Genomic DNA, 12,161 nt, shown 5'->3' with positions numbered 1-12,161 from the left:
CTACACAGGGTGTATTTTTTATTACAAATCTTGCAATCCAGTTGCATGTCCGCCTCAGCGTGCAATTGCATGTGTTGCACCTCGCATGCAACTACATAAGCACCAACTTAATGGTGCAAAAAGGATTAGAAGTGTGTGGTGTTCCCATATGTGTGTAATTTATTAATTTTTATCGTCCTTTCTTATTTTATTGTATCATTATTTGCACACCCTGCTGGTTGCACATAACTGCGTTATGGTTATATATGTGCAAAAATATTTCTTTTTCATTTCTTTGTGTTTAAATACTTGTATTTTTTCCTCCAATATATAATCACCATAAGTAGCATGCCCATAGCTCACAGGCCACACCCAAATACAAGCAGCATATACAAGGATTTTTTTGGCGAACAAAAAAAAATACAAGAATTTGAACACAACAAGGCTACATCATTTGTCGAGGCTGGAGCTACCTAGCAAAATACACTTACACGGGCAGTGGTACATCTCAAGTACAAGAAAGAGAAAACAAATCTGGCAACTGCACAACGGTGCACAGGATAAAAAGTAAGACAAAAGCCCAGTAGAAGACCAGGCTAGCCCATCACGAAGACAACACATAAACATTTTCCAAAACAAAAAGGCCTGGACTGTACATATGCTGATGTCATCAGTCGACTATGTTCTGAGTGCATGCTGCTGTTTGGTATGTACTTCCTTTATTTCAAATTACTCGTCTTAGAAATGAATGGATCTAGAACTAAAATATATTTAAATACATTTATACATGCAACAAGTAATTCGGAACGGAGGGAGTAATACGTTAGCTAGCTATATATACCTACATAGCAGCAGCCGATCGATCACACAAGTGTATATCGCCACACCACCAAGCTCGTACCTTACCTCCTCCTCATACATACTCACAAGTGCATAGCCATGGCCAGCTTGTCAGCGTTGCAGTTCACGGTGAGGAGGAAGCCGGCGGTGTTGGTGCCACCGGCGGCCCCGATCGACACCACGGGAGCTGAAGCGGCTCTCCGACATCGACGACCAGGAGGGGCTCCGCTTCCAGCTTCCCCTCATCCACTTCTTCCAGCGCCACGACAGCAGGGACGACGACCCTGCGCTTGTGATACAGGGCGCCATCGCGGGGGCGCTCGTGCACTACTACCCGTTCGCGCGGGGCGGCTGAGGGAGCTCGAGGGCCGCAAGCTCGCCGTCGACTGCACCGGCGAGGGCGTGCTGTTCGTCGAGGCTGACGCCGACATCCGCCTAGACCAGTTTGACGCGGCCCTGGGGCCGCCCTTCCCGTGCCTCGAGGAGCTCCTCTTCGACGTCCCCGGCTCCTCCGGCATCCTCGACTCCCCGCTCCTCCTTTTCCAGGTAGGAGTATATATTTCTTCGTCGCTAAATCTGACTGAAAAATCTGTTGAGACTTACTGGAATGAGCGAACAGCACAAAAGACATGTGCATATATACATTCGATTAAAAAAAACCTAGAACATCCACCATTCGCGTTGGTATTAAGTGGACTGACACTTTTTTCTATAACGACAGAGACTTTTAAAAAAAACCAGCTAGGTGACACGGCTCGCGTGCGGAGGCTTCGTCATGGCTGTGAGGATACAACACACGATGGCAGACGGGGCAGGGATAGTGCAGCTCCTGGGTGCCATTGCGGAGTTGGCTCGTGGTGCGCCGGAGCCGACGGTGTGGCCGGTGTGGGCGCGCGAACCGCTGCGGGCACCGCCGCTCGACGATGATGTACTACTCCCACTGCGCTTCGCGCACCGTGAGTACGACGAGGTGATGGACATGAACGGCGCCATCGTCCCCTTCGACTTCATGGTGCACCGCTCCTTCATTGGGCGGTGGGAGATCTCCGCCATCCGTTCCCACCTCCCGCCGGCTCTCCGTCGCGGTGCTACCAACTTCGAGGTCCTCACCGGGTGCCTGTGGAGGTGCCGCACGGTGGCTCTAGCCCCCCGACGAGGAGATGAGGATGATCTGCATCATCAACATCCGTGGCAGAAACAACACTATCGTCCCCGCCGGCTACTATGGCAACGCCTTCGCTTTCCCGGTCGCCATCTCCACCGCCGGCGACTTGCTCGCCAACCCTGTGAGCTACGCCGTGGAGCTGGTGATGAAGGCGAAGCGGGAGGTGGACGTGGAGTACATCCGCTCCGTGGCGGCGCTCATGGCACGACGCGGGCGGCCGCACTTCGCGGTGGCGCCCGCCTACCTTGTGTCGGACGTGACCAAGGTCGGAATCCGTGACCTCGACTTCGGGTGGGGCAAGCCGGTGTATGCCGGGCCTGCGAAGGGCGGAGTTGGCGCCAGGCCCGAGCCCAGGGGTGTGCGGCCGGTGGGGCCTCACAGGGCCTCCAGGTGGCAGGGGCCCCCAAATTAGAAGCACAGCTAGGCCTAGTCGAACCAGCAGGCCGAAAGGCCCTGATAGCGTCGCACGCGTATGTCGCTAGTCCATGGCCTATGAGAATACCATCATTCGCACTAACCCTAACGACGCCGTAGCTGGTCGACGGATGCAACCTGACGACCGCAACAGAGGAACGGCGGCCGCCGGCATCGGCAGCGCCCGCAACGCTAGCAGCAACAACCAGCAGGTAAATAGTGCAGGCACATGGCTGTATTCCGGCGATGCGCTAAATCCACTTAACCAAATTAACTAAGGAAAACGTTCATTTTAAACCGGCTGATCACAGCGCGGGCATCATCCGCCTTGCCCTGTTGCCACGTGGCTGTGGTTCCGGCTGATTCCGGGGCAAGCGTTCCCACAGCTGCATCATGCGCGTGTGTAGCTAATTTAGTCCCGATGCTTCACGTACTGTACTACTTTTAGTTTTTTCATTCATTTGCTTCATGCACTTGTCTATTGGCCCACCGTTGCTGCTACTTTTGCCTTGCACTGCTAGCCGTCGTTCACATGACGCGCTGATGCTCACCATGCTGTCGCACGTGTTTCTTCAGTCCACTCGGAATGAATTTTTCTTGATGCGTTTGCTGTGGCCAAATGGACATTTGTTGCATAGGAAGGTTACAAGGTAGATCGATTGCAAAGCCAACCGTGCGACACGGCAACACCAACGAGCTACTGCAAGATCGATGTGCGACACTGCTAGCCGATGTTTGTCGCATGTGGCAACATGCTGCACATGAATGTTGTGATTGGAGGGCTATGCTAACGGTGATGGCGGCAAACGACAACAGTGCTAATGTTTGTGGTGTTGCAGATGCAAATCGGCTGAAGAGGGTATGGTGTGGTGGCAACATGGCTCGTGTTGCAAAGGTCCGACTACAAAACATTCGAGCGCAACACATGTCATATTGTAAACCCTCAAGCGTAACATGGATCATGTGGCAAAGCACTCGTCATGCAAAACCTCCAAGCGCAAGGACCCGTGTTGCAAACCTCCGAGCGCAACATGCGCGACCGAGCGGCACATGACTCATGTTGCAAACCTTCGAGCGCAACATGACCCATCTTGCAAACCTCATCAATGACTGAGCGCAACATGAACCATGTTACAAACCTTCGAGCACAACATGATCCATGCTGCAAACCTCATTAGTGACCGAGCGTAACATGACCCATGTTGCAAACCCCATCAGTGATCGAGCGCAACATGACCCATGTTGCAAACCTTGTCGTCTGGATCAGACGACTATCCTACTGTGGATCCAACGGGTCGTGACCCGGCTGATCTTTTCAAAAGATCAAATGTATGACGCGTCAAAACAAGTCGCGCGACGTTGCATGACCGGTTGGGTCCGCAATAGGGGGTGTTCAATGTTTGCAAGCCGAGTGTACGATGATGCAAGGTCAGTGACTTCCACTGCAAGTTTCTCGGCCTTTTTATTTTTTTTGTTGCAAAGCAGAAGCACCATGTTGCAAAGCTAGTCGCACAATGTTGGAGTAGTCGACATCGTTTCTGGTGTTGCAGCCATTACGGGAGTGTTGTCGGTGCTTCGGGAGCTTCACCCGGTGTGTCGGTGCTTCAGGAGCATCGTCGATGTTGTGGCCACTGAGGTCATGTTGCACGTGTTGTGGCTAATGCACATGCGCGGACTAATGTTGTTACAACGACGGTCGAAGGTGTTGTGATGTTGTTGCGAAGCGGAACTGGTGGGGTATGGAGGGGGTGTTTCGACAAAGCTGCTAGTTGGAAGGGGTACGCATGAGGCGAAGGCGGTGTTGGGACCACCATTGCGTCCGATTGGCTACACGCCAGGATTTTTTGGAACCTAATAATGCCTAGGATGCACCATATTTTTTGGAAAAAAATCCAGAGGATTTAAAAAAAACATAGCATTAGAAATTGTTGCAAAGATCAACAGGCTAATTTAGCTTGTCGCGAGCACAAGCAGCTAGCTACAGTTTGTGCTTTGTTTGCTGATGTCGTATGTACGGCAAAAAAAGGTACCAGTAGCTAGTCACAAGATGCGCCGCTGTACAACTTGTGCGTCCAGTGATGTAAGGTGTGAACACAGTTTCTTACTACTGCCAGGGCCGCCACGTTAGGTGTGAACGCACAGGCTCTCACGCAAATAAAAAACTGGGCGACTAATCAGACGGCCGATATACTTCTAATCCAAGGCCTCGGGAGGCGGTTTATTTCGCGTTGGCATCTACCGGCCGATCCGTAGCACTAGCCATTAACTAATCAACATCATTGCATCCTTCAGAACAGCTGCTATCTCGCTTGTTGTTACTTTCCCTCTTATGCTGGATGAAGCGAGATGGACTGAAGGAGAGACGAGGGACAGTTTGACCAGGTCAAGCTTGACGTCCATGAGTCATCGGTCCCAGTTTTTTACAAATAGTTTGCTGGTAATTGTTGGATGGTGTAGAAGTCATGTGTTTCAAGATCCAAGTTATGTCCTTGAAAAATCTATCTAAAATATATGAATCTGGTAACAAGAAATATAAGATTTTTTAGAAAAATTTAGAGGATTTAATTCAACATCATAAAGAACTTATCGGTAACTTGAATATACAATAGGTTTATTTTTATAAGTAGGCCTCGGTTTAGTGTTTGGCACAGGGCCTCGAATTCTGCCGGCTCGGCCCTGGTTGGCGCCATCCCAGGCGTCACCAGCTTCTTCATCGCTGTGAGGGACGACATGGGCGAGGAGGGCATCACGGTGCCGGTTTGCATGCCTGGCCCCACCATGGACAAGTTCGTCGAGGAGATGGGCAAGCTCACGCAGCCCACACTGGGCGACTCATTTCAGATGGTCAGATCTGCAATCTGAGCAAAATCGCTAGCCGCCATCATGGTTTTGATTAACCATCGAAATGTTGGCTTGGAGTATTTGAAGTCTCGATCCCCCACATACGTCCACGTTTAGTCACCATTTTATCTGTTCACAATATAATATGTGCATTAATTTTTCAATCGGGTGTGGGCTTTATGGTTATTATGCTTTCTCCAGCCATTTAGTCACAGTTGTTTGGTTTGATCATGTCTGTTGAGAATATGCAATGCATACCTGAAAGGTACGAGAAATATTGAGAAAGTCGTTGGAAGCTTCTATACGACTTTGGAGCTTTATCTGATAATGAGCAAGGTTTGAGGAGAAGGCTCTAATGGAATCAAGGATGACCATGTATAGCAGAATATTTGGAGAGAACTCTATAATTATGGAAAGTTTTAGAGCAAGATATTTAGTTATACAGAAAATTATTTAGAGACTACTGCCATTAATGTTGTAGAAAAAAAAATCTTTAGATAGGTAGCATGGCATATTTTAATGTGTGCTAGTGTAAGCCCTACCTGTATCCCTGTAGATCTGCCTATGGTGTATGTTCGTACGGGCTTGCTAAAACTTAGCCGACTGAGATTTACCAAGTCCCAGTCGACCTTGGAGCATTTTGTGCCATCGTTTACAACATTTCTTCCTAGCGGTTGCAGCATCTGTCTTGCTAGTTGTAGCATGTCATCCGTCATCGATTGTAGCATGTCATCTCACTGCTCACAACATCCTCTAGTGACGTTTGTAGCATTTTAGTCAGAACAGTTGTAGCATATGTTGTCGTTGCTTGCAGAATCGTCGCAACATTTTTCATCACCATTTGCAACATCCAACCATGCAGATCGTAGCACCAAAATTGCGGTGATGTCACTTGGCTGAGACTCCGTTAAGTCTCAGTCGACTGAGCTCTAGACACACACATGTTTGTATGGACATGTGTTCCCTCTTCAACACTGGAGGTTTGCTTTACCCGCGTGGCATTTTGGTTCGGCGATACTCCTGGCCTGGTGTAGCTAGGTAGCTTGCTTTGTATGGTGTGCGGACTAGTTTTAAAACCGAGCAAATTGTATTTTATCTATGCGGAGTAAAGGATCGCTGTGCCCTTGAAAGAAAACTCCAGAAAAAAATCAGAAGAAGCTTGCACGAATTGTATAGGAATGCACCTCTCTTGTTTTTTTTAAGTACACTAGTTAAGAGTCTGTATGTTACAATGGTGGCACAAATGTTCTAGTAGGTCAGTCCATGACAGCGCGCCCATTATTTATATATTGCAAGCAATCACTGTGATTTATTTGTCATTTTTACAACATGAAAGAAATTTATTCCCTCAAAAAAAGGGTTACAAGAGGCAGGAAGTTTCTCAATACACGGTGGTCCCCTATGTAGACATATAGCAGTGCTACGTTCAATGTGACCGTACGACACCAATTGATCTACTACCCTATTTTGTTCATATTTTAAACTTCATTGGAATAAATTCTCTTTTCCATCAAGTACTTAATCTCGGCAACGAGATGACCATATAGTGAACGTGTCAAGCCTCCCCAAGAGAGTGTTGCCAACGCCTCTAAGGAGTCCGACTGGACAATAATTGGAGCTTCAGTATATTGCATTGCCAATGCCATGCTTTGCATCAAAGCATGAATTTTCACTTTCGAATCATCATTACAGTTGAATAAGAACATGTATGCAGTAAACATCACACTTCCGTCAAGCCTCCTAATGATCATGCCCGCCATCGCAGTACCATTTTATTCTTAATACTATATGATTGCGTAAAAACTGGTCTTTTTTAAACAAAAAAGTATTGTAGTTTTCAAATGTTTCCTGGCCTGCCACCATTGGCTGCATGCATCCACTGGGTTTTACCCGCTATCGGCGCTTTTCAGTGTTGTCAACCTTGGAGGAGGAAAGGGCCGGCATCGGTGCCCATTGCTACCACGATGTCTTACCTCATGTGCATGAAGCATGATACACTAACTTTCCAAAATAGTTTTCTGGTGGAAGTCACTTATCCTGTGAATTGACCCCTGCTAGCTAGCTGTTGATGCTTGCAGGCTAACAGTAGGCATCAGTCCTGATCACACAGATCACCTTCCCTTTCTTTGTTAGAAAAGGAAAATCCTATCTTACAGATTTCTAGCTAGCTACTCTCAGGAGTCACTCTTGGGGAGGTTCAGGTGAGCTATCGAGGGAACATGCCCAGAAGAATCAATTACATTTAGCCGGACCACGTGCTTTTGTGGTTGCAGATCACCGTCAAATCAACACGCAAGATTTTTGGACATTCATGCATCCAATATTGTCTAGCGAACATGCCAAGAGGGATCTGTTGGATCAAGTCAATTTGCTCCGTTTTCCCACACAAGTTTGGTCCGTTGTACTGTAAGTTTTTTTCTTCATCTGTCTGTGGAGGAGCGACATCAATTATGAACAAAGATGACGGAAAATAATTTGTAAGAAATTGGAACCATCTTAAACAAAATTTGTTAAGAAACACCTGTATTATTATGTTCATATTCGACAAGAGGGCAACCATTGTACATACAATGCTTTGGATCCAAACTCCAAAAAACTACTCCAAACGGAAGCTTCCCGAAATAGCTACGTGAAGCCACCCCAAACGCTCCAGATTCAAGAAGCCAGCTTCGCGGAGATGAGGATCGGGCATGTGCTATTTTTGCAGAGATTAGGAGCAGCGAAAGCTAAGCTTCGCACAAACGAGAAGTTGGAGTACTTCGAAATAACATGGGAATGATCCCGCAAAAAAAAAGAAATTACATGGGAATGCTACCGCTAAAAGCATTTCTAACCATTCCTCTATATCAACTTAGTGGAGTAAATTTGACCTAGCCGATTCCCTATACGGCTTAGTGGAGTAAAATTTTTACTCCGTCCCTAAATATCTGAGTAAATTTGCTTCATCCGTACGCAGATGCACCCCCCCCCCCCCGTCCCCCGCCCCTTCGATGGCCGGACGTGGTGTCCGCCAGTCTCATCTGCCGATCCGCAGCGCAGATCAGCGCCGCCACGCGCGCGGGTCATCCTTCGCGGGCTCATCATCGAGCCGCCATAGCCGGTCGCCCCATCCGCCCGCTGCCACGCCCCTACGCCGGTCTGAGGACTTCCCCGTCCTCCATCCACTTCGGCCGTCGACGAGGACCTACCTCGGGGTCCGACGGCGGCACTGGGGGACGTGGGTGGCCGAAATCACGGATCGGGAGACCCACACTCGACGGTGGCTCGGGACCTTCCACACGGCCGAGCTCGGGGCCATGGAGTACGGCAGCTGGGAGATCCGCTACCACGGTGTGACGGCTCGGCTCAATTTCCCCCACAGCCACACGTCCGGTCCACCTCGTCCCCGCCGGAGCCGGGATGGTGAGCTCGGCTATGGTGCGGGAGGACCGCGAGGCGAGGGAGTGCCTCGAGGCTGAGGCCGCCGATGAGGCCTACATGGAATAGCTCCGTTGGGAGCACCCATAGCTTGTGCAGGCGGAGCGGATGATCTTTGCCGACGTCGGCGGCGAGGTTATCGTTATCTCCTCCTCCGATGAGGTCGAAGGCGGCGAGGATGGCGGCAAGGTGGGTGACAATGACAAGGAGATCGACGTCGACGAGTGGAGGAGTGTCTTCCCCGACGACCCCGATGACGGCACCGGCCCGGACCCGGCCCACGGCACACCGTACCTGACGAGGAAGTAGATCTATGTTTTATGTCCGGTTATGCAAAACTATCTATGTTTGTGTTTGAATGCATGCTACTTTCGGTTCAAATTGCTTTGAACTAAATTGAAGTTTACTCCATTAAACTTAGGGGATCGGCTAGAAATAGCCAAAAATTAGTGAAGTATATATATGCTCCCTAAGGGTTTTACTCCATTAACTTTGCGATGGCCTAAGTTGCGTACCGCTTCGAATTCTTTTCTCCCGAGCTCCCGTACAAACCAGCAAGTAGGCGTGGATCTTTTTTTTTTATTAACTAGGCGTGGATGCATCAGGGTCTTTCGCTCCGAACTGGGCCTGCAGCCCATGTCATCACTCGCGTTCCCTAACAGGCTATTTGCCCGGAGCCCATCACCAGCCCATGCGGCATGTGGAGAAGCTGGCCACGGCCTTCCGAATGCACGCAGTTCCTCGCAGGTAGCGTCTCAAAAAAAAAACGCAGTTCCTTGCAGGAAGCTGGAAGCTGCCACGCCAAGCTGGGGTTATGGATTTTCTGACTGGGAGAACTTCCGAATGGGGCCTAACTTTGATAACTAATTTAGAAATATTAAAATTGTGCACTAATCCAGGCCTCTCAGGCCATTAGCGTTCTAAATTATTGGATCTTCTGTTTTGCGCATTTCTAGCCGTTAAATTCCCGCGTGGGATTTGTATGTTGAGCACCAAGCGACCGAACTAGAATGGGCCGCTGCTCCGGGAACAAATTCGGACGCTTCCTATGATTTTGGGCCCAGTGAACTGTTAGGCTAGTCATAGTGGGAGTAATTTAGATAGTAACATAGCGCATTTTGAATTTTTTTTTGCTTATGTGGCATGTAGTTAATGAAAAATGATAGCATAATATGTTACTGTAACATGGCGCTTCCCAAGACAAGATGAGTCTACAAGCCATTAAATGAAACACATATGACACTACTAGTATGTTACTTTGCACTATGAAGATAGTAATTTAGATTAGTGTCATATGCATGACACTAGTATAAATTACCCCCCGCTATAACCAGCCTTATGTGTGACCCAAGCTCTGGGCGACGCGGGAGGCGAAGGTCCACGGAGAGGAAAAGGCGTCACCGAACGACCGGAGCATTGACGCTTCAAGAGCCACAGTGTTGCGTTTAATGGCCACGGAGGTGCGCGGGCCTCCTCTTGGCTTCCGAACTGACAATACTATGGGTACGTACGTTACTGTCCTTCCACCTCCTCCTTACCTTTACGAGCCTATTTATCTCTGCTTCAAACCCTGCCCATCACCTATCTTCTCCGCAAAATGGCGACCTCCTCTTTCCTGGCGATGGGTGGGAGTTTTGCGTTGGCTTCCTTCAGCGTTGGAGTGCTCGACTGCTCGTGGCCCATGAAGAAACGGGCGGGGAAGGAGAGGCGGTCTGCCACTGCAGTCTCCTCCAGCCTCTTTCTCCCTTCCACCATGTACGAAGTTTGAAACAAATCGAGCTGAGCTGCGTGCATACTTAGCCAGTTGACTTTTTAAGACAAAAGGCCAGTTGATATACACATACAGTATAATAACTGGGTCATTTAGATGCTAAATTAAGAATTCGTTCAAATATGCAAACCGCCGATTAAATTTCACCGCGCCCTATCTCAATCGAGCAGCTAGCTAGCTAGCTAGTGACAACTCGCTGACCAAGCAAGAACGCCTTGTTTGGTATTGGTGGCATCACGATGTGGAAGAGACACTAAATTCCCCGAAAATAAGCTACGGGCGGCCATTATTCATGCACGCTACCCTCTAATACGTTAAGTGCTTGGATAAATTCCACTTCAGAAACGAATCAAGCCGGATCTTCGACTTCGGCCAGGTTAAATTGTAATATATTTTCCCCCGCAAAAAAAATTATAATATAGTTTCATCAGCCGCCCCACATGCTGCCGCTAGGTATACATGCGTAAGCAACTAGCTCGTTCATTTGGCCTAGTAAAACGTGGTGTTTTGTGGCATCATGTTATTTTCGGGAGGGAATGGCATCATGTTATTAGTAAACAGATTTAGAATTTCAATTGTTTCACTGATGAATGTTTTAGAACAATTCCACTGTTGGGGTTGAACCTGTCTCGCGCCGCTCCGTTTATCTGCTGTTTTTTCTCTCCCTTCAGTTAGCTAGTTGGTTAGGATTCAGTTTCCTCTTTCCCTAAAGATTAGGCCAGGGCCACCATGAGTGCGCACCGTGGCGAGTAGCTAGGAGCAGCACGTCCGACTCTCATGCATCGTGGACGTGGGATGGCGCGTCTGGATCAATCGTGGGTTGATCGCGTGTATTGCGTTTGCTTTCGTTCTGAAATAAAAGGCAGAAGGCCAAGGAAGAAAAGCTGCAGACTTACGCAGCACAAACTCTCTCCCTCGCTCGTTTGATCACAACAAGTGGCATCAGAGCCAGTTTTCCCGATCCTGAGACCATGTCTGCTGACGGGCGCGGCGGCGCTCGCACGCCGACCAGGTCCCTGACTCCTCCGTCGCAGCGACGGGGAAGGAGTAGGACCAGGCGCGGCAGCCAAGCTGTGGTGGTTCAGGAGCGCGTCGTGCGGGAGCACGGCGGCGGCTCGTTCGTCTACCCCGAGCTCACCTCGACCAACTACATCGAGTGGGCACTCGTCATGAAGGTCAACCTGAAGGCCCAGGGCCTTTGGGACGCAATCGAGTTGGGGTGCGACATCGAGCGCGAGGACGGTGCGGCCATGGCGGCGATCTTACGCGCCGTACCCGCGGACATGCACGGCATCCTTGCTGTCAAGCCGTCCGCGAAGGAGGCGTGGGAGGCGGTGAAGGTGCTGCGGATGGGCGTCGAGCGGGCGCGCCAGGCGACGGCGCAACGCCTCCGCAGCGAGTTCGAGTCCATCTCCTTCAAGGACGGGGAGTCGGTCGACGCGTTCGGGATGCGGATCACGTCCCTCGTCAACAACCTGCGCACCGTCGGAGACAACATTAAAGATGCAAAGGTAGTCACCAAGTTCCTTCGTGTTGTTCCACGGCGCTATTCGCAGGTGGCGATTGCCATCGAGACGCTGCTCGACGTGAGCACTCTCACCATCGAGGAGTTGACGGGGCGGCTCCGCTCTATGGAGGAGCGCTACGGCCTCGACGACTCCGGTGGCTCAAGCTCCGGGACCCTCCTGATGACGGAGGCGGAGTGGGACGCACGCCGGAAGAACCGCGAGCGTG

At 49.8% G+C, this 12,161-nt stretch overlaps 1 pseudogene; it reads left to right on the top strand.

Annotated features, from left to right (window-relative positions):
* Positions 1-918: 918 nt before the first annotated feature.
* LOC123107715 (benzyl alcohol O-benzoyltransferase-like) lies at positions 919-5,260 on the top strand (annotated as a pseudogene).
* The last annotated feature ends 6,901 nt before the right edge of the window (positions 5,261-12,161 follow it).

The sequence above is a fragment of the Triticum aestivum genome, chromosome 5A, assembly GCF_018294505.1.
Source record: "Triticum aestivum cultivar Chinese Spring chromosome 5A, IWGSC CS RefSeq v2.1, whole genome shotgun sequence".
In the NCBI taxonomy this organism is placed as follows: Eukaryota; Viridiplantae; Streptophyta; class Magnoliopsida; order Poales; family Poaceae; genus Triticum; species Triticum aestivum.
This window is presented reverse-complemented; position numbering and strand designations above follow the sequence as displayed.